Genomic DNA, 24,196 nt, shown 5'->3' on the forward strand with positions numbered 1-24,196 from the left:
TTATCAAAACCCAGTGACTTTTCTTTTTTTTCAGAAATAGAAAAAGCCCACCTTAAAATTCATATGGAATCTCAAGGGACCCCAAATAGCCAAAACAGTCTTGAAAAAGAATGAAGTTGGAGGACTCACACTTTCTGATTTCAAAACAAATTACAAAGCTATAGTAATCAAAACAGTGTGGTACCGGAATAAGGCAGACATATATTCCAATGGAATAGAATAGAGAGCCCAGAGAAAGCCCTTGCATGTATGGTCAAATGCTTTTCAATAGATGGTGCTGGGCCAACTGGATATCCACATGGGAAAGAATGAAGTTGGACCCTTGCCTTACATCATATACAAAAATTAACTCAAAGTGAATCAAAGACCTAAACATAAGAACTAAATCTATAAAACTCTTAGAGGCAAACCTAGGGGAAAAGCTTCACGATGTTGAATTTGGCAGTGATTTCTTGGATATGACACCCAAAGCACAGGCAACAAAAGAAAAAATAGATAAATTGGGCTTCATCAAATTGAAAACTTTTGTGCATCAAAGGACACTATCAAGAGAGTGAAAAAGCAACCTACATAATGGGAGAAAATACTTGCAAATCATATATCTGATAAGGGATTAATATCCAGAATATATAAAGAACTCCTACTCAACAACCAAAAAAATAAAAAACCCTAATTTTAAAATGGGCAGAGGACTTGAGTATACATTTCTCCATTCTGAACCTTTTTTGCCATGTTGATTTCTAGCCCCCTGTGGTACTTCAGCAGCTATGATAAACAGGATAGGGTCTGTGCCAGTTACCAATTTATTGTCTCTTGGCTCCAAATTCACCCTTCATTGCTTGCTGTGCAAAAATGGAGATGGACCATTTAAATATTTTTTTCTTTGCCAGCTGACACAATGTTAAGCTTTGTCAGCAGAGGACTCGGCAGAGTGATTGCAGGAGGAAGGGATTTTCCTTCTCATTCTGGTGAACTCTGTTAGCAGGCTTCTGCAGAGTGCATGGATTCCTCAGTGCCCAGCTCCTACAGTGCAGATGGCTTCTCCAGCACAAGGTTTCTGCAGCTCATATAGCTCCTCTAGAGCCCCACTCCTGCAGTGACAGTGGCCAGCAGCACCCAGCAGTTTCTCCCCTGAATGCCCCCCCTCCCCGACATTGGTTGGCTTTGTAGTAGGGTGCTTCCAGTGAGATATGTCTCTATGAATGGCTTACCTTGGCACCCCCGAAGGTAGGTAGGTTTCCAGCAAATTTTGGAGGGCAAATTTCCAGCAAATACCATTAGCACAGCACCAGGTGACTTTTGTGCCATTCAATTACCCATCACCATGTCCTCTCCAACAAAGTCTAGATCTCAGCCCTGGCGCTCTACTTCAGCCTTCGAGGTGGTGGATACAACTTGTATCTGCTGAGCCTATACTCTTTAGAGTTCTCTTTACTTTTTGTTAGCCAATCCCTCATTACTCAAATCCCCTCTTATTAAAATTAAAATTAAACTGTTAAAATTACTATGTGGCTTCCATCTCCCAATTTCACCCTGACTGATACAGGGCCCCTGCCCAACACCAACAAGGAAGAAGGACATCCAACCTCTCACCATCATACGATATAGTGTGGTAAACCAGCAGTGAGACAGAGTGCTGGTGGCAGCGGGTAAGAAGGTGCCTGGAGGGCCGGCCCCATGGCTTAGCGGTTAAGTGCACGCGCTCCGCTGCTGGCGGCCCGGGTTCGGATCCCAGGCGTGCACCGACGCACCGCTTCTCCGGCCATGCTGAGGCCGCGTCCCACATACAGCAACTGGAAGGCTGTGCAACTACGACATACAACTATCTACTGGTGCTTTGGGGGAAAATAAATAAAAATTAAAAAAAAAAAAAAAAAAAAAAAAAAAAAAGAAGGTGCCTGGAGGGTCCGTGAGGACTAATGAGAGAATTAAGCTAAAAGGATGAGTAGGGGATCAAGGCGCTCCAAGTTCATCCTTAATGCCTCCTCTTGTCTTTCTTCCCACAATCACTCAATCTCTGAGCTATATCAATTCTATCTCTCAAGTATGGTCCATGCTTTCCACCCCACTGCCACTTCTCAGGCCAGGCCACCGTCCTCTCTGGCTGGTTGATTACAAGGGCCTCTTTACTTCCAGGCTTGCTCACTTCAGCCTGTTCTCCACACTGAAGCCAGAAGGTTTCTTCTAAAAGGCAAATTTAGGTCAAAATGGTCCTTTATTAAAAATTGTTGGTGGCTGCCCTTTGCTGTTAGGACAAAATCTAAATTCCTTATTTGGCCACAAAGCTTGGAAAGATCTATTCTCTGCTCACCTTCCCAGTTCTGTCTTGTGCCACCCCTCCCCATGTTTTTAGTCTCCAGCCACATGGAATGTCAGTTTCCTTAGGGACCTTCACAAGTACTGTTCCCTCTTCCAGGAAACCCTCTCCCTACCCCCACCCTTATCCTTTCCCTCTCATCTTTGCTTCCTTAGCTCATCCTTAGCCTCAACTAAGATATCTACTCCTCTGAGAAGCCTTCACACACCCCACTTTCTGTGATCTGGCAAGGTGGTCCTTGTGTATGTCTCAGTCGCACCATGTACTTTTCCTCTCATAATGCTTATCACAGTCTGGTAATTGTCTGTTAACATATATGTCTCCTCCCTAGGCTATAAGCTCCAGGAGGACAGAAACTCTTGTTCACCATTGTTTTCTCACCACCTGTTATAGTGCCTGGTACATATTAGGTGCTCAATAAATGTTTGTTGGGGGAAAAAAAGAATGAAAAAGCAAAGGTGACAGGGAGAATATGTGTGAAAGTGTGCCTTGTAAGCAGAGTATAGGGATATGGGTAGAAGTGGCTGGACTTGAGGGCAGGCTGTTGGAGGCCAGGTAGGGAAGGGCCCTGTTGTTCATGCTAAGCAGTTTGTACTGTAGAACGTAGGTTGAACATCCCACGTTGGCTGCTGTGACTGAACTGGCTTCCTGTTCATGCGTTTGGTTTGACCAGCACAGTTTTAGGAACCCTCAAATGCGAATGCCTTTCATTTTGCTCTACAGTTTGTAGGGAACACCAGTCCCTGCATTGCACAAGCCTCCTTCCCTCATTTAAGCTGGCTGCTTGCCCCACTGAGATCTGTGTTTGCTATCCTTGCAGATGGGTAGGAGGTAATTTAAGGAGGGAGAGGACTTAAAGAGGAGGATTTAAGATAGGAGTTCTAGAAAGATAGATAGATCCACCCTCGGTGGGGAGTGTGCTTTTGAGGGTTCCTTGGGAGAAGCGAATTTGTTTTATCGAAAGAGCCCTGGGAGCAAAGAGCCCTCAGAAACTCAGAGACATTGCCCGCATTTTGAACATCTTATACCTTCAGACTGCTAAGCTGGCCTGTGCTGGGCTGGGTCCACCCTTTCCTGTTTGCTTTCTGAAACATGAACCGCCCTGATGGAATCTGAAGTTAGAGCAGCAGTGGAGCAACATTGACTCAGCAGCCTGCCATGTTGCAAGGCCTTGTGCCAGGAGCTGTGCGGGATGCAAAATGTAAGGGAAAGCTACAGTATAGCATCTCCTGGGGGAAATGAAAGCCACAGACACACACAGTGTCCCATAGAGACAGTGGGCTGGTGCTTTGGCAGTGCTTTGTGGGAGAGGCTGTATCTCAACGAGGTCTCCACGATACAGAATGTGGCGTACAATGTTATAGGTCCAGAAACTCGAGTTTTTCATGTTTCCATCATAGGGCAGGGTCTTAGGGAAAGATTCTAACAGAACTCCTTGGTTTCTAAGCCATGTGTTCCATTTCTTAATTTACAAAGGGGAATTACCCCTGTATTAACCTCAAAATTCAGCTCTACTCTCCAAGGACTCCTTTTCCAGTGTAAAGGTTCTTGGGAAACTAAGCTGATGATCAGAAAGAGGCCATAAACAAGCTCGATGATTGACTCCTATCCCACAAAAGAACACACCTATTCAATGACCAGAAGACCCTCTCCATTAGTCAAAGCTGGACAGGCTTGGATGAGTTTTTAACAATTTAATTCCCCTTTTACAAAACCCCACCTAGGCCCAAGATTCCCTTAAGAGCAAGTACTATCCTGTGCTTTCATGGCCATTCTTGCATTTCTGGGTTTTGCCAAGTGAAAGCTAAATGATATCCTATCAAGCCAGATGAACCAAGTTTCCCAGTAGCTGGAATAGAGAAAAATGATGGACAAATGTGTTCCATTCAGCACCCATAGCCCAGGCATGCTGACGTCCACGCCTGTGCCCCAGACACCACCCTGCACTGCGGGTAGCTCTGAGAAAAGGCTTTTGCTTTGTAAGTACCAACTGGCAGTAGTTCATGACAGTAAGTGAAGCAGGAAACACTTTATGAACAAACTCTCTGTTCCCAATTCCAGCATAAATTGGACTGGATAATCATTTTCACGCAGATTTCAATATGCCACAATCCTAACCATGTCTTCAAGTGAACAGAACAGTTGCAGATAAAGAGTTGATCCTTTCAAATGGGCTTTCAAAAATTGCCTGTGGGCAGTGTTGGTAAAGTATGAGTTCTGATAATAGTGAACGAACAAAGCCTCACTTGAATTGATTAATTTCACTTTGTAATACTTGTTGATTTTGTAGTAGTTTTGGAGGTAATTGTAATTTTAAAAAAATTAATAGACTTTATTTTTAGTGCAGTTTTAGGTTTACAGAAAAATTGATTGGAAAGTACGGAGAGTTCCCACATACTGCCTTCTCTCACTGTTTCCCCTACATTTACATCTTGTATTAGTGTGGTACATTTGTTACAATTGATGAACCAATATCAATACATTATTATTAACTAAAGTCCAATAGTTTACATTAGAGGTCACTCTTTGTGTAGTACATTATATGTGTTTTGACAAATGTATAATGACATGTGTCCATCATTACTGTTTCATAGGGAATAGTTTCATTGCCCTAAAAATCCCCTGTACTCCTCCTATTTGTCCTTCTCTTCACCCCAACCTCTGGCAAAACTATAAAACTCGTGGAAGATAACATAGGTGAAAAATCTAGGTAAGCTTGGGCTTAATGACGACTTTTTAGATATAACACCAAAAGCATGATCCATGAAAGAAAAAATTGATGTTAGACTTCATTAAAATTAAAAACTTGTGCTCTGTGAAAAACGTTGCTAAAAGAATGAACAAAAAATCCACAGACTGGGAGAAAATCTTTGCAAAACACATATTTGATAAACAACTGGTATCCAAAATATACAAAGAACTTTTTAAATTCAACAGTAAGAAAACTAACAACCTGATTAAAAATGGGCAAAAGATCTGAACAGACATCTCACCAAAGGAGATATACAAATGGCAACTATGCATATGAATATATGCTCAACATCATAGGGAACTGCAAATTAAAGCAAAGAGATACCACTACACACCTATTAGAATGGCTGAATTTCAAAACGCTGATAACACCAAATGTTCGCAAGGATGTGGAGCAAAGGAACTCTCATTCATTGCTGGTGGAAGGTGAAATGGTACATAATGACATAATGAAATGTCATTATGGAAGACAGTATGGTGGTTTCTTACAAAACTAATTGTAATTTTCAAATTGGAAGTCAAATATATAACTTGTTTGAGGTAAATAGTGCCATAAGCAGATTTTCTTTAAAAGCCAATGCTTAAAAAGCAAGTAACAATAGAAGACAAAGTTTCTGGTATAAAACCAGCAGTATGAAATAATGCTGCATGAGTACCTGGATAATAAACCCATTTTGCAATAGCACAACTTTTAGTATATATTGTAGGTTCTCCATAGTTCAGGCAGAATTCAAACTCTACATTTCAACAACAGGCTGACTGTTCCTAAGGAAAACTATTTTTATAAAGACATAACCTAGGTGTTCTTCTATTTGACCAACTCCATCTAAGTTTAGACGTGTCGAAGGGCTTAGGTCAGTGATTTTCCAAGTGTGAGCAAAGGGAACCTACAAGGTGAAAACTTATTTGATAATGATATTAAAGATGTTATCTGCCCCTCACTCTTGTTCTCTCACTAGTGTAGAGTGGAATTTTCCAGAGGCTACATGAAGTGTGATATCACAACAAATTGAATGCTGATATGAGAATCCAGCTGTCTTTTGTTAAGCCAGACATTAAAGAGATAAGCAAAAATATAAAATGAGTTCACTTTTCTCACTAATTTTTTTTGTTTGGGAAAATATAGTTATTTTAAAAATATATTATTTATTTAAAAATATATTATTTATGTCAACATGTAATGGTTTTATTATTTTGTAAGGAATAAATAAATATTTTAAAATTCTATTTTAATTTTTAATATGGTAAATTTTAACAAATATAATTCATATAAACAAAAAGTCTTGGAGATCTTCAATAAAATTAAAAAATGTAAAGGGATGCTGAACCCCAAAACTTTGAGAACCATTAATTCAGTAAGCCACGTGCAACTTGCTACTTGATGTGTTTTCTAAAATAAGGTATTGGACAATGATAGTAAGAAAAAACATAGAGGAATAAGTCTTAATGACTATTCATGCATATTCATTTGACAGCAAGAACCTTTTACAAAGGAAAAAAAGGCAAATAATTTTTGTGTAAGAACTTCAACACATTTTGTACAACGTTCTCTCACTTTGCTGACATCATTTACATAAATTCTTCACAGTTTACTTGACTATCACTGTCAATATCTGCTTCTCTGATCAATCTGCTTCTCTGATCTGCTTCTCTTCATCAATCCTCCTCATCTGTTAACTTTTCTCCGAGGTGTTTTATCATGTGATGTACTTCTGGTGCACTAAGATAGCCAGGTTATCCTTATTAAATACAGAAAATGCTTCTCTAGGGGCCAGCCCGGTGGCGCAAGCGGTTAAGTGCACGTGCTCCGCTGCGGTGGCCCGGGGTTCACCGGTTCGGATCCTGGGTGCGCACCGACCCCCTGCTTGGCAGGCCATGCTGTGGCGGCGTCCCATATAAAGTGGAGGAAGATGGAGGAAGATGGGCACGGATGTTAGCCCAGGGCCAGTCTTCCTCAGCAAAGAAAAAAAAAAAAGAGGACGATGGGCAGGTGTTAGCACAGGGCTGATCTCCTCACAAAAAAAAAAAAGAAAATGCTTCTCTAACTTCTTTACTCTGTGTCTTTCATTTTCCTTGCCATCATTGTCAGAAAGTCCAGAAAGTCAATTGTACTATCTTCATCACCATTTGCTTCATTAATTTGTCCTGAAACTTTGCTTCTATGGAATTTTGCCCGAGACCTCATCAGAGTTTCCAATATTTTGGTGTCCATTGTTGTCCTTGTGAAATAGTGAAAAGCTGCTTTGAGTTCTTCAATCCCTTCAGTTGGTCAACCATGCTGCCAGCGCTACTTGTCTTCAAGTGACAAATCACACAAACATTCAGCTCATTAGCTTCATTCAGACTTTGTGTAGCGCTATTTCTTTTTTTTTTTTTTTTGTGGTAAGGAAGATTGGCCCTGAGCTAACATCTCTTGCCAATCTTCCTCTTTTTTCTTGAGGAAGATTGTCCCTGAGCTAAGATCTGTGCCAATCCTCCTCCTCTTTGTATATGGGACGCCACCACAGCATGGCTTGATGAGTGGTGTGCAGGTCCATGCCCAGGATCCAAACCTGCGAACCCTGCGCCGCCAAAGCAGAGCATGCATACATTAACCACTACATCACCCGGCCGGCCCTGTAACGCTGTTTTTTTTTTTTTTTGGTAAGGAAGATTAGCCCTGTGCTAACATCTGTCACCAATCCTCCTCTTTTTGCTGAGGAAGATTGGCCCTGGGCTAATATCCGTGCCCATCTTTCTCTATTTTGTATGTGGGACGCCTGCCACAGCATGGCTTGATAAGCGGTGCACAGGTCTGCGCCTGGGATCCGAACCTGTGAACTCCAGTCCACCAAAGCGGAGCACGTGAACTCAATCACTACGCCACCAGGCTGGCCCTCCTGTAACGCAATGTCTTAATATTTATATTTACATATATTTTAAGGTAAAATTTATATACAATAACATACAAAAAGCTTATGTATGCATTCATTGGGTTGTGACAAATACATTGTCGTATTTGACAGATGCATTGGTGCGCTGGTGACCACACCCATGAGAAAAAAGACGTCATTCTGGACAGTCAGGAGCTGGCTCTGCACTATCAGGCTTTGGTATTCTCCTGTTTTTCATTGCTGAGTACACGTCTGCTGTATGAATATGCCATGCTTGTTTTATTCACTCACCTGTTGATGGACATTGGGTTATTTCCAATCTTTGGCTATTAAGAATAAAGATGGTATGAATAAAAAGACTTTGTACAAGTCTTTTTGTGGACATATATTTTCATTTTTCTCCTAGAAAATATCTAGGAGTGAAATTGCTGAGTCATATGGTGGGTGATATTTAACTCTACGATAAACTACCAAATTTTTCAAAAAGTGTTTTACCATTTTACAGTTTCCAACAATGTGTAAATGTTTCAGTTGCTCCACTTCCTTGCCAACAAGTGGTAGGTGTTGTCATTGTTTCTAATGTTAGCCATTCTAGTGGGTAGGAAATGGTATCTCATGGGTTTAATTGGAATTTCCTTTTCAGAAAACATCATCCGTCATATGAAATTAATGCTGTTCATTTGAATTTTACTGGTTTTGTATAATTATATTTAATTTTAAAATTTGTTTCGGTTTTATACTTGTATGAAGAGCTATAAGAATAAGGCATTTATATCTAGTTTTCCATTTGTACACATTTAAGTAGTATCATAATAAAAAATAATATAAGTCTACATTTGAAGGTCATAATTTTTCCTTTACAAGCTGTAAGTGCATTACTCAGGTTTAAACCACTAACCTAGCCCACACATGGCTGCTATTCTAGTCTTTGTCCAAATTTCAATAAGTTAATTCAGCTACAACTTTTTTCGCCTACATTTATGACTTGTTTCTAGTTACCTTATTTGGATTCATGTGTTTCTCAAGCCACCAATAAAATTTCAAAGAGTCTCCTAGACTAGGTTTTTTTAATAGATATCTTTCATTGTGTTAACATTTACTGGTGTAATTCTTAGAATTTAACTTTATTCTTCATATTATGAGTGCCACAATTGAGTGTGTGACAAACTCAGTATAGCTCTAAACATCTCTTTACTAGGTTCTGAACATTTTGATAATATTAACTTTGGGAGATATATGTGACTTTTTAAATTTGGGCTTGAGGCTAGGTGAATATTGAGCTGAAATATTTTTTAAATTTATTTTTAAATTATAGATGGATATAGCAATATTATTGTTCCAAAAATACAAGAAAATATAAAGAATCACCCCTACTCTGATATCCTAACATGTCCATGATCATTTTGTATTTTCATTTTCAATATTTTAATACTATATATGTTTTATGTAGTTATACTCTGGGACACATTGTTGTCCATAGACTTGACAGTGATAATTTTTACTGATAATATATTTTTGTGTGTGTGTGTGTGAGGAAGATTAGCCCTGAGCTAACATCCGTGCTAATCCTCCTCTTTTTGCTGAGGAAGACCAGCTCTGAGCTAACATCTATTGCCAATCTTCCTCCTATTTTTTTCCCCCAAAGCCCCAATAGATAGTTGTATGTCATAGTTGCACATCCTGCTAGTTGCTGTATGTGGGACGCAGCCTCAGCACGGCCGGAGAAGCGGTGCGCCGCTGCGCCCGGATCCGAATCTGGGCTGCCAGTAGCGGAGCGCGCGCACTTAACCGCTAAGCCATGGGGCCGGCCCTGATAAATATTTTTAATTGAGTATAATTACCATAATAATAATAATAAAAGCGATGGCTAACATGTACTGAGCTTTTACTGGGTGCCTGTAAATACCACAGATTGTTTAAATTCCCACAACTGTCCCTTATTTTACTTCACCACTCTATCTCAAATTGCTTCCAGATTTTCACTGTCTTTGTGCATATGACCTTTACTTTAGATTGAATTATCTCCAAAAATTATATTTCCAGAAGCGAAATTACTGTCATAGGACATGAAAATATACACAAATTGCCAAGCTTTATTCCTAAAGGCTTATATCAAATTTAAATTAATTAAAAATTAAAATTTGAACTATAGTACAAGTTATAGTAAAAGTGTCCATTTCAGTGCACCTTTGCCAGCATGGAGTGTTATAATTAAGGAGGTTATTTTTAGTTTGACTTTTTAATAGATAGAAGACCTCATCATTATTTTTACTTGTTTGTCAAAATTCAATATTTTTCCTTATGTTAGTTTATTAGCTCAATTTTTTCTAAATCATCTGTCCATGTTTTTCTCCATTTATTTATACAATTAATATATCTTTTGCCAGTTTGATGATCTATTTATTTATTAAATATTTTTTAAATTATAAAAATCGTAAATGCTTACTTTTATTTTTTTTTTTTTTTTTTTTAGATTTTTATTTATTTATTTTTCCCCCCAAAGCCCCAGTAGATAGTTGTGTGTCATAGCTGCACATCCTTCTAGTTGCTGTACGTGGGACGCGGCCTCAGCATGGCCGGACAAGCAGCGCGTCGGTGGGAGCCCGGGATCCGAACCCGGGTCGCCAGCAGCGGAGCGCGCTCACTTAACCACCAAGCCACGGGGCCGGCCCAATGCTTACTTTTAAATAAAGATGTGAAAATTTTCCTCCACTCCTTAGCTCCATACTCTTATTTTAAGAAATAATTACTGTTAACAATTTGGAGCATATTCTCCCAGATACACACTCACAAAGTGGATCTCACTTCATATTTTCACACTTTAATACATCATGGACATCTACGCTAATACCTACTGATCTACTTTAATCTTTTTCATGGTCATATAGTGTTTCATAATACGAATGTATCACAGTTTACTAACCAGCCCTTGTAGACATTTAGGCTCTTCTCAAATTTGCTATGAACTTTTTACATAATTAAAAAGTAAACTTTTATCACATTTCCTGGTAACATTTTCCTCCCTAAGTTTTCCCCATAAGCCTTTCAATTTTGGTAACTTTTCACATACCATTAAAAACTTTTTTTTGTGTGTGTGAGGAAGATCAGCCCTGAGCTAACATCCATGCTAATCCTCCTGTTTTTTTTTGCTGAGGAGGACCAGCCCTGAGCTAACATCTATTGCCAATCCTCCTCCTTTTTTTCCCTTTTTCTCCCCAAAGCCCCAGTAGATAGTTGTATGTCGTAGTTGCACATCCTTCTAGTTGCTGTATGTGGAACGCCACCTCAGCATGGCCGGAGAAGTGGTGCGTCCATGCGTGCCCAGGATCCGAACCCTGGGCCGCCAGTAGCGGAGTGCGAGCACTTAACCACTAAGCCATGGGGCCAGCCCCTAAAAACTTTTAAGTACTTATTTGTCTGTGTACTCCCTCTTTGTCTTCTTTTATCACTGAGCCGGCTCTATCCTGGGCTTCACAGTCTGGAAAGAAAGATTGACAAGGCAACATGCCATTCATGAGAGTAACTCAAGAATGATCAAATAACAGTGCATAAATCAAGTGCTATTGGAAACTGACTGGGAGAGTGAGAGAAAGCCCCACAGAGAAGATGACATTTAAACTGGCTCTTGAAAGGCAAGGAAAATATATATGGAGGCAGAGAGGAAATGGAATGGGGGGTGGAGGGAGCCAACTAGGCAGGGAAAACAGCACTGGAAAGGCCTAGACAATTAAGATGGCATAATTTGTTCAGGGAATGGTGTGTTAAGTGTGCCTGGAATGCTTTGGAAAGAGAGTAATGATAATAATTACAATAACATCAAGCATAATATTTCGTTAATCCTCACAAAAACCACAGCTAGGTGCCACAGTTATCGCTATTTTACAGATGAGGTGATTAACACTTAGGGATAATGTGTGATTTGCCCCAGTTCATACAGCTATTAAGACTGAGTCAAATTTAGGGTCTGGTCTGACTTTAGAGCTTGCTTTGCACCAGGCACTGCCTCTCTTGTGCAGTCAAGGGGTAGATAGGTCAGATGGAGGAGGGATTTGTATGCAATATTGAGATTGGACTTTTTCTTAGAGACCACAGGGATCCATCAAAGATTTTGAAGAGGTAGAGGGGCAACCAAATCTGCTGTTTAGAAAGATAACTTTGGTGGCAGCATGGACAATGGATTGGATGGGAAGAGAAAGAAGAAGGAAGGAGGGAGAGAGAGAAACAGAGAGGAAGGGAGGAAAATGGATGGTTACTATTTACTAAGTTTTTAATTTTTTATTGATTTATTGATTTTTCCCCCAAAGCCCCAGTAGATAGTTGTATGTCATAGCTGCACATCCTTCTAGTTGCTGTATGTGGGACGCGGCCTCAGCATGGCCGGAGAAGCGGTGCGTCGGTGCACGCCCGGGATCCGAACCCGGGCTGCCAGCAGCAGAGCGCGCGCACTTAACTGCTAAGCCACAGGGTCGGCCCTGTTTACTAAGTTTTTAATAATTGTCACATACTGGACCCCACAATTTCAGTTGCGATAGCCCAGATGTTGAAAGTGGAATGGAAGAGAAAGCATCCAGAGAGTCTTAGAAGGTAAAATCAATAAGGCTTGTGATGACTGGTTTGATGTGGATGATGAAAGAGTAGGAGGTCTTGATGAGAAAAAAGGAATCTGTTTCATATGTGCATATAATGAGTCTAGCTGGGGAGCTGTTGTCTTGGAGGTACATGGCATCTGTCTGGTTAAGATTAGAAAGCATCTGGAAATGAGCGTGGTGCTCCAGAAGGAGTGCAGCCCTGCTGACACTTTGATTTTAGTCCTATAAGACCTAGTTTGGATTTGTGACCACCAGAACTGTAAGGTAATTTGTGTTGCTTTAAGCCACTAAGTTTATGTTAATGTGTTACAGCAGCAATTGGAAATTAATGGTGGGAACAGGCACAGGTAGCAATATAAAATAGAGTGGTCAGAGTTTGCCTCATTAATGTGAAAATTAAGCAAAGGCTTGAAGGAGATGAAGGAGTCTGCCAAGTGGCTAACTGGGGGAAAAGCATTTCAGGCAGAAGGAACAGAATAAAGGCCCTAAGAGGGAGCTGTCTGGTGTGTCTGAGGCTCAGGAAGGAGGCCAGTAGAGCAGAGAGAGAAGTAGGGGAGGAGGCCAGAGAGTTGTCCAGCTGGGGTCACTGCAGATTACGTGAGTCCTTGGTGGTCATTGCCAGGACTTTGGCTTTTACTCTGACTGAGATGGAAATCACGAGAGGGTTCTGAGCAGGAGGTGATAAGATCTGTCTCCTGATTTAAAAGGATCCTCTGGCTGCTGAGTAGAAAAGAGACTGCAGGAAGATTTGAGTAGCAGCAGAGAGACCAAGGTGTAGCAACGTCTGGGTGGGAGATGACAGTGGTTTTGACCAGGGTCATAGCAGTGGTGAGAAGTGGTCAGATCCTAGAAACATTTTGAAGATCATCAACAGGATTTCCTGACAGACTGGACGTGGGGTGTGAGGAAAGACAGAGGTCAAGGTTGAGTTTTATTCTTGTGGAATTCTTAAATGATTTTTAAAAATAACACTGCCTTGGGGCCAGCCCGGTGGTGTAGCGGTTAAGTGCGCTTGCTCCACTGCTGACGGCCCAGGTTCGGATCCCGGGCGCGCACTGACGCACCACTTCTCCGGCCCATGCATCCCACATAAAGTGGAGGAAGATGGGCACAGATGTTAGCTCTGGGCCAGTCTTCCTCAGCAAAAAGAGGAGGATTGGCCTGGGTGTTAGCTCAGGGCTGATCTTCCTCACAAAAAAATAAATAAATAAATAAAAATAAAAATAACACTGCTATACCAATCCTACCAAATATGGGAAGCTAGATTAAAGACATTTCAAGTCAGACCAGTCCATCTTTGGTTATACAGCTCTTGCAACACCCCAGCCATGCAATCGAGTTTGTGTTGCTAGGATAAGGGACCCATGCACAATCATTGCCCATCTAATCAGTTTTTTCCATCTATTAATCAAGTTGATTTCATCATTCTTGATAGTCTTATATACACGTGGGGGCTGGCCCCGTGGCTTAGCGGTTAAGTGCACGCGCTCCGCTGCCGGCGGCCCAGGTTGGGATCCCGGGCGCGCACCGACGCACCGCTTCTGCGGCCATGCTGAGGCCGCATCCCACATGCAGCAGCTAGAAGGATGTGCAGCTATGACATACAACTATCTACTGGGGCTTTGGGGGAAAAATAAATAAATAAAAATTAAAAAAAAATTTTATATACACGTGGTTTTTTCTAATTCTTTTAACAGCTTGTAACATCTTATTGGTTTCCTCATTAATTAATTTTTTCCCTAATCAGTTTTGATTAATGAGGAAATGAAATTATGTTGTTTGCACACTTTATCCAAGATTGGTGTCATACTGGCTAAATCAAATCAGTACTTGAGCAAATGTGAAATTAGAGCTTCTTTAGCATGGAACATTCTGGGTGTCATTATTGAAGAAGATGCCATTTTTTAAAATAGTCTTTAATAAACAGCTGCTATCATTTCAGACTACTTGCTATTTAGGCACTTTGAATTTTTTTCATTAGAAGACACATAAAAAAAGTAGACTACTGGAATTTGTAATGGATTTAGCATTCATAGTTTGACTCTACGTGACTGTGCTCCAGAGTTGTAATTTTACTGGTGAAGTTTCAGAAGCCACTTAGCTAGTGATTGAGCCTAACCAGCCACCCAGCATCACATCTCAGTACTCTTTTGTTCTCTACTCCTCCTCAAACTTGCTCACACTCACAAAGTGATAAAAACTTACTTGGCTTTTTTTTTTTTTCTTGGTGAGGAAGATTAGCCCTGAGCTAACATCCGTTGCCAATCCTCCTCTTTTTCTGAGGAGGATTGGCCCTGGGCTAACATCCGTGCCCATCTTCCTCTGCTTTATATGGGATGCCGCCGCAGCATGGCTTGACAAGTGGTGCGTCGGTCCACGCCCAGAATCCGAACCTGCGAACCCCAGGCCGCCGAAGTGGAGCGTGTGAACTTAACTGCTACACCACCGGGCCAGCCCTGGCTTTGCTTTTTTATAACAGCTTTATTGAGAGGTAATTCACATACCATACAATTCACTTATTCAAAGTGTACAATTCAGTAGTTTTTAGAATATTCCTAGTTGTGCATCCACCCACAATCAATTTTAGGACCTTTTCATCACTCTATAAAGCAACCCGCACCCCTGGGCCATTGTCTCCTTTTTCCCGCACTCACCTGCGCCCTACCTTAGGCAACCACTAACTTACTTTCTGTCTCCATAGATCTGCCCAATCTGGATGTTTCAAATAGATGGAATTGTACAGTATGTGGTCTTTTGTGATTGGCTACTTTCACTTAGCATAATGTTTTCAGGGTTCATCCATGTTATATAGCATGTATCACTATTTCATTCCTTTTGTGGCTGAATAATATTCTGTTGTATGTTTATTTATTCATCAGTTGATGGACATTTGGTTTCTTTCCACTTTTTAGCTACTACGAAAAATGCTGCTATGAACATTCACGTGCAAGTTTTTGTGCAGATGTATATTTTCCTTTCTCTTGGGTATGTACCTAGGAGTGGAATTGTTGCATCATATGATGACTGTATATTTAACCTTTGGAAAAACTGCCAGACTGTTTTCCAAAGCAGCGGCACCATTTTGTGTCCCCACCAGCAATGTATGAGGGTTCCAATTCCTCCACATCCTCACCAACGTTTGTTATTATCTGTCTTTTTTATTATAGTAATCCTAGTGGTGTGAAGTGATAAAACATATTTCTTAATGAAAAATGGCCTGAAATGAAAGTCAGTGCTAGATCTGGTGACTGAAGTTAAGAAAAAGCTAAGGAGCATCTCCTTTAGCCAGAAAGCTATTTTATAATTGACTTTCGAGTCCTGTATGGATAGGAATCATTAAGAGTCTGAAGGCTAACTTAAAATTTTCTACTAAACTGTACACTAAAGTGGTATTCATGAATTTGGGAATCTGTGAAGGTCACAGGACTAGACTTGTGAATGTCAAGAGGCTATTCTAGGTTACAATACCAAATTTGCCTTGTCACAGAGACAGTATTCTAAAAATCTCGCCATTAACTATCACCTCGCTTCAGTGGCGGGGTAATCACTGAGCTATCCATGTGTGCTTTGGTCTCACTGCCATAAGAGACTCAAATGAAGGTGAGATATGTTTACATTCTTTGCTTCGCCATCCAAGAAGCCTCTGTGTTCTGAGTCTAGGCTCCCCTTCCTTAGAGGGTTCCTGATGGCTTTTATGTTGCAAAGCTGGGGAAAGCGGGAGTGCTGGTAGGGTTCCCACACAAAATACAGGATGCCGAGTAAAATTTGTATTTTAGGAGCCAGCCCGGTGGCATAGTGGTTAAGTTCGCTCACTCTGCTTCGGCAGCCTGGGGTTCGCAGGTTTGGGACCTATGCACTGCTCATCAAGCCATGCTGTGGTGGCATCCCACATACAAAGTAGAGGAGGATGGGCACAGATGTTAGCTTAGAGCTAATCTTCCTCAGCAAAAAGAGGAGGATTGGCAATGGATGTTAGCTCAGAGCCAGTCTTCCTCACACACACACAAATTGTATTTTAGATAAATAACCAATAATTTTTTAGTGTAAGGACTCCCTCCACGCCCAATTACTTGTTATTTATCTGACATTCAGATTTAGCTGGGCATCCTATATTTAGATTTGCTCAATTTGACAACCCTAAGTGGAGGGTAAAAGTTTTAGAGCCAGGAGCCCTTACCCTATTTCCCCACCAATAAGGCTTTTATTTGGGGGAGTTCAGATCAGTTCAAAGAGACTGTACCGACCATGAAGGAAATGCAGCTGGCAACCTCCAGAGGGGGAGTATTGGAGATGGCCTCTGGGGTTGGATTTAGTGAGGGTCTGGGGCCTGTGCTTTACTGCCATGTGGCTCCTGAGAAAGTCCAGTCCACGCCTGGAGCTGGCAGTGGGGTGGGTGTTGTGGAAACTGAACACGGTGTGGTGGCTGGGGAGTCACACTGCCCAAACCCCTGCCGGATAATCCTAGACTGCTGTATGACCCAAGAGAGGGAGCAACAGGGGCAAATGGGATTTATCTGATGCATTTAAAGAGCCTAGGTCATGTCAGTGATTGGCTTAAAATAAGTGCTCTACAAGTGGTAGCTCCCTTTCAGGACAAGCGGAGTAATGAGATGTTTCTTGAATTTCCATGGCATGCATCAAAATAATACTCAATGTACTTCTATCAAAGAGGTTTCTTTAGGTCTCTCCTTTTCTGAGCCTCCATAGGTTTTCCTCTCTTAGACCGTATCTACTTTGCATCAGGCATAGCAGACACAAAATCTCTGTAGTATCAATTTCACTGTCCAGATTACAGAAAAATACATGCTATTTGAGCACCACAGGAATATCATAGTACTGTCCACAGATGGTTTCAGCCCAAGTTTTTTAAGCATTGTTCAGTACAATACTTTAGTACAGCTGAGATGTTTGGAGAGCCCCTTGGAGGTTTGTGATAAAGGAATGTGACCTGTATCTTTCAGGTTACTCAACCTAATCACTAAATGATTATTAATTCAAGTCATTTCTAAACCTCTAGGTATATGTGTGATTTCAAACATGGCAGATCTTTAAGGTAGAATGTGAAGAGTGGAGACAGAATGCTTTTTCTCTGCCACGAATGAACCTGCCAAACACATGACCTAGAGAACTTCATTTAGCCTCTCTGAGCTACAGTTTCTCATTTGGGCTCAGAGTTAAATATTACTAAGGTAATATTTAACCTTAACTTAGGTAATATTTAACCTTAACTAAGGTAATATTTAACCTTTCCAGTGTAAAGAGAATGGTATTTGCTATCCAAAGACCTGGATTTGCCATTTATTAGCTGTGTGACCTTGGGCAAATTACAAAACCTCTTTGAACCTCTGACTTCTCGCCTGTAAAATGGGGATAATAATACTTCGCTGGTTGTTCTAAGGGCCAAATAAACCAATATGTAAGATAATATTTTCCAATAAACCATAAAGTAATAAATTAATGCAGAGGTATCAATTTTTTTTAAAAAGTAGCTAATCATAAAACAAAACAATATAAAACACAGTTTTGATTTGTGTTTTTGGTTTCTTCAGAATTCACAAAAACAGGAAAACTATAAATGTACGTACTTGGCCTTTATAGCAACAAGCACAGGGCTTAAAATATTAATGATTTTGTAATATATAGAGCAGTGCACTCTGGGGATGCTTGGCCATGATGTTTAGAGCTCATCGGCTCTGATATGGAGGAGTATTGAGCCAACACCAGGGAGCAGCTGGGTTACTGGTTTCCAGCAGGGCACAAAACACAGCACATCAGGTGCTTATGAAACACTTTGATTCTTTGGACCTAAAAAAATCATACTTCTCATTGGGGACAATCCCTAAAGACTCAAATCACATATGACAATTTTGATGGACTCTATTGGGAAGGGGGAAAATTTTAGGTAAAAAGAAGACTCCACTCAACTGTTCCATGACCTGATCCTAGGATTCTTTAAAAGCTGCAGTGGGACCAGGGGGCGAGTCCCAAGGGTCATTAGACTGTGTGTGTTTGTGCTGGGTGTGATTACGTGATATTGTATCTGTTTGGGATATATCATCATTAGTTAATCTATTGACTTCTTTGTGCCAGAAGCTGGAAACACAGTTAAGTAGGATTGATCTTGACCTCAACTAGCTCACAGTATGGTGGAGGAGAAGGATACAAAAACAAATACTATACTTACAACTCAAGGTGTTAACAGCATAAATCTGGATTTTGCCACTTTCATTTACTCTTTATGAGCCCCGATTTTCTCATCTATGAAATGGGGGTAATAACACCTCCCTTGCAGTATATGCACTGCAGTATATGCCTGGCTCCTAATACGTCCTTGTGCGCCTCCCCGATACAGACAGTGGCTTGGTGATTGAGGAAGGTGGTGCCCTCTCTCTGAGGGACCGATTCTATGTGGTCCTTTCAGGTTGCAAAGAAGAGCTGGGCAACCTGAAGACCTGGGAGGCTTTCTGTAAGGAATTCTAGTCTCCAGCCAGCTACTCTTTTGTTCTTGGGGTCTTTATCTCTCTTTCTACTTTCCATCATTAACCTTTCTTTGGGTTTTGATTGGATTCATTAGTCACCATCCAATATGGAAGACCCACAGTTGGGAAGACTCAGTTGGATGGAGGAGGACCCACTCTCCAATACAGAAGACTCACCCACAGGTGAGGTACTAGCCCAATGAAGTCTGTCCAGGGTAGCCAGACTAATTATTTTCAAAGCCCAAAATGAACCAAGGCTGCTATTTTTCAAAAAGTGCAATAGGGGACAGTGTAAATGGATTGTAAGCTTCTGGCTGTAAGACACAGACATGAGAACTGATCAGTTTGTTGTTTTGGGGACACTCACAATAGCTACCAGGAATTGCTCCCATACAATGTGCTTTACACATTCCCTCATGTTATCCTCACAGCAGCCCAAGGAGGGGGGGAATTATTACACTTAACAGAAGAGATAATTGAGGCTTACAGAGCTTAATGAAGTTGTGTCAATGCTAGAACCAGGATGTGATGAAGTAAGCCCTGTTGGACTCTCAAGCCCCTGCGATGTCATGGGGGCTTTCCCCTCCAGGACCAACACAGGAAACTTTTTCTGAAGTCAGGACCAGCACCAGATATATTTCTCATTTCTTGCTGGTATATTTTATCTTTAGGACACTCAGGGAACTGCTTATTTTGTTCCCTTCTTCACAATGGCTAATGGAAAGCTTCGAGTCAAAACTGTGGTCCTCCATACAGAGTGTAAAGGAATTTGTGGCATGGATTTTGTGTGCTAACTTCACTCCTAGTCTCCTTTTTACTCGCTTACCCTTATTTTCTCCTTTTAGCATCACCTCACCCCACCTTAGCTTGTTGTATCCTGACATGTTGTGTGTATCTTCATGAGCCACCTTAAATCCTTTCTGATTCAAAGCTGCGCATAAACAAATAAATAATTCCTAATAGGTACTTATTACATCATGATGACGATTATGATCTCAACAGCTTCCACGTGTAGTTCTCTGAGCAACCCATTTCCGTGCCACACCCTGAGTCATACCTTCCAATGGAACTGCCCCTCCACCCCAGCCTTGAACTCTAATATCTTATTTTCTAGCTCTCCCTTCCTCTCTGACTCCTTTATCCTACCTACCCTTCAACCTCCTTGACTTGGCCCATTAGACCCCTTTTGGTTTCCCTTTCCTAACCAAACCTCACCTCATGAGCCACCATTCTTCCCTTCCTTGGTCTTCCTGAGTCCCCTGCTCTGGAGATTCCCAACCCTGGATCAGATCACCTACATGCCTTCCTTGGGCAACCTACAGTGGCTGAGAAAAACACAGACAGGAGCATCAGCCAACCTTCCAGCCTCTGTGCTTCCCTGGCCTGTTCAGAGAGCCTTCCCTGGGTCCCTGGTCAGCTATCTCTCCCATTACTCATATGGCCTATATTGAACGGCCTCCATTTCTCTCGAGTTCCCCTGCAGTGGGCATTTTTCCATTGGCATATCTTATCCCTTTGGCCACAATGATGGGTTCAAGAATGAGCATGGGCCCAGCTTGGTCCAGTGAGAGAGCTTGGCTCCTGAACCAGACTCTCTTCCTAGACAGCTCGTATGAGGTCCAGCTGCTGCAGCTGTGGAGGTTTGGCTGGCTGTGTGTATGTGGGGCGTGGCAGGGGTCATCACCATGAGGGGCCTGAGGATGAACGAAGCCAGCATTGTAGAAGGCAGAGTGGAGAGATGGAGACAAAAGGCACTTTGAACCACTGAGCAGTCCTTGCTTCTTGGTTACTAGGCCAATTCATCCTCTTTTTGTAAATTGGGTTTTCTGCCATTGCAATTGTACAACTCCTAACTGAGGAATCACTCTCCAGTCGATGCCCTTGTGTCCTGTTTCATAGAGTAGGAACTGCTCAAGTTAACTCTTTGCTTCTAGCCTAAAGAAAAAAATTGGTACTGTTCTATTCTGCCCAAGAATAATCTTTGTATCTATACTGGTAGAACCTGCCCAATCCCTCCTCCATTCAGTTCAATGAACTCTACAAGTCTATCGGTAGAATGTGAGCCTGTTTTGTTCTTTGCTAATGCCAATGCCTAAACAGTACCTGACACAGAGTAGGAGTTCTATACATATTTGTTGAATGAGTGAGTAACTGCATTAGTTTCTTATTTGGCAGTGTAAAACAACACAGATTTATTATGTTAAAGTTCTGGAGATCAGCAGTCCAAAAAGGATCTTGCTGGGTTAAAAGCAAGGTGTTGGCAGGGCTGCATTCTTTTCTGGAAGCTCTAGGAAAGAATCTGTTTTCTCTCCTTTTGCACTTCCAAAGGCTGCCAGCATTCTTGGCTTGTGGCCCACTTCCATCTTTAAAGCGAGCAATACTAATAGAGTTTTTCTCATGTCGCCATCTCTCTGGTTCTGCCTCTTCTGCCTCTCCCTTCCACATTTAAATGACCCTTGTAATTACTTCGGGCCCACCTGGATAAGATTATCCACTAGGATAATCTTATTTTAAGGACAGCTGATTAGCAACCTTAATTCCAGCTGCACACTTAATTCCCCTTTCCTGTGTAACATAACATAGTTACATGGGGATTAGGACATGATATCTTTGGTGGGGGGCCATTATTCTGCCTACCACAGTGACTGTTTTTGTTGCTGACAAGGCCAAGTGCTGAGCTCAGCACTGGGAAATTAAGCATGAATAATATGTGCTCCCTAATCTCCATTCATTCATGGGAGGAGCACTTCACCTAAGTTTGGGGAATCAGGGTGGGCTTCCAGGAGGAGGTGATGTCAAAGCTGACAAGTGTCAGATGAGCCGAAGCTAGCCCAGTTGAGACTAGGGATTTAAGGAGAATGTTCCAAGCAGAGGGGATAACACACTCCAGAGGCTCCCTGAAGAGAGAGCTTGGGGCATTTAGGGGAAGAAGAGATTCCATAGGGCTAGACAGGAGATAAAATGGAGAGGGGAAAACAGTGATGCTACTTTGTGAGGTAGGACAGAGCAAGGACTGTTATCCAGAAGGCAAGGAGAAGCTATTTAAACGGGGCAGTGACATGATCAGATTCATGGAGTGGAGACATCACTCAGGCTGCTGTGCAGAGAAGGCACCGATGGGAGAGACAGCTCGGTGGAAGTGCTGGGGACCCAAAGCAGCTGAGAGGCAGTGGAGAAGGAGAGGATGAGTGAGTGTAGGAGATCCTGAGGAGACAGAACCATGAGGGTTAGTGAATGCAGTTGAAGGTAATGCCTGGGCAACAGGTGCTTCTGTGTGTGCTTTTCACAGACACAGAAATGCAGAAACAGGGTCATGTTTAGGAGAGAGTTGTAATAAGAGACTTTTTGGACATGTTAAATTTGAAACACTGTGGTCATTCTAGTGTGGATTCTAGCAGACTGATAAATATGCAAGTTTAGAGGCTCAGAAGAGTATAAGATGGAGATGCGTGTTTTGGTGTGATCATCAAATTAATGAAAGCCATGTGAGGGGATGACCTCACCCAGGGAGAGGGTGTGGAGTGAAAAGAAGTCATAGGGTAAGGAGCACAAACACCGGAGGGGCTGGAAAGGCAGGGGAGGCCTCCTGTAGCTGGGAAGCCTTCTTTGCTTCTTCCTTTTCCACTTCCTTGCTTCCTTCCGCTTCCTCCTTTCCTTTCTTCCATACGAATTCAGTCCCAAATTAGACTTGACAAGCCCAAATGAGGTGGGAATGGTGGCTTATGTGAGGACAGCACAGGAGTGGGGTGGCAGGAGCAGCGATTGGCCACTTACAAGGGATTGAGCAGATAGAGACATATATATATATGTCCAAAAGATCCTTGAGAAATGATTAATTTCAGACAAGGCTTGGGCAGAGAATGTATAAAATGGACCCGGAAAATTTTGTTGTGAAGAAAATATTCAAATAATGATGGGAACATGTCAAAAGACACAGAAGGACAGGGCCGGGCCGGTGGCGCAAGCTCCGCTGTGACAGCCCGGAGTTCGCCAGTTCGGATCCCGGGGGCCCGCCAACGCATCGCTTGTTAAGCCATGCTGTGGCAGTGTCCCATATAAAGTAGAGGAAGATGGGCACGGATGTTAGCCCAGGGCCAGTCTTCCTCAGCATAAAAGGGGAGGACTGGCATCGGATGTTAGCTCAGTGCCGGTCTTCCTCACAAAAAAAATAAATAAATAAAAGACACAGAAGGTAAGTTGAAGGAGCTTCCACTTGCCAAATCTGTGACAGTTTGACCATCAGATTAAATCATGGTAATAATTGGTTAAAATCAATTGAAAAATATAGGAATTCATGAGTCCACACAGATCTAAATAATGAGCAAAAATGGGGAGAAGAGAAACTCTTCTTTATATAATAGAATGTAAATTAACAAATGCAAAAATAACCAAGAGGGGCTGGAGATAGGAGGGAGTTGAGGAAGTAGAGTGGAAACCAAAAAAAAGAAATGTGTGGGGAGGGTGTGGTCAACAATGTTGACTGGTATTGACGGGACAAGCAAGGTAAATTCTAGAAAGGGTCTGATGGATTCAAGCCCTTGGAGGTCATTGGTGAGAATCAGACTGAGCAGGTTGAGGAGGGAACGGGAAGTGAGAAGGTGAAAACAGGGAGCACAGACAACTCACTGAAGAAATCTGGCTATGAAGGGGTGGAAAGAAAGGGGTAGCCGCAGGGGAACACATTGAGTTTAGGGAGGGCTTTTTAAAATGGAAGAAATGTGAGTAGTTTAAATGCTAATGGGAAGGAACTAAAAAAAGGAAGGACAGGTTCAAGATACAGGAAAGTGGGAAGAAAGTTGATAAGTGAGGTTCCAGAGGAGGCTGGAGGAGAGGCATGCCCCAGGTGGGGGATTAGCACTTTCTTTATAACCTGAGGGAAAGAGGAAAAGTGGACTACAGGATGGTGTGTAGAGCAGGGACAAAACATTGAGGGAGTTTCTGTAATGGTTTCTGAGTTTTTGTGAAATAGGAGATGGGGTTATTGTCCGCAAGTGAGGGGCAGATGCCTGGGGTTAGGGACGTGAAGAGCACAGAGAAGCATCCCGGGAACATAGGAGATAAAAAGCTGGCTCAAGACACGCAGACAACTCCTTGGAAGCAGCAAGGGTTCAGTGGAGGGTGGCAGTCATGAAGTTACAGTTGACCCTAACCTGTGGTCACAGGGCCCTTTCTCCTGTCCCTCTCAGA

The 24,196-nt window shown here is 42.0% G+C and overlaps 1 pseudogene; it reads right to left on the reverse strand.

Annotated features, from left to right (window-relative positions):
* Positions 1-6,619: 6,619 nt before the first annotated feature.
* On the reverse strand, positions 6,620-8,852 carry LOC147913639 (uncharacterized; annotated as a pseudogene).
* Between the last annotated feature and the right edge of the window lie 15,344 nt (positions 8,853-24,196).

Source organism: Ceratotherium simum, chromosome 26, assembly GCF_057802395.1.
Source record: "Ceratotherium simum simum isolate JZ-2026a chromosome 26, ASM5780239v1, whole genome shotgun sequence".
NCBI lineage: Eukaryota > Metazoa > Chordata > Mammalia > Perissodactyla > Rhinocerotidae > Ceratotherium > Ceratotherium simum.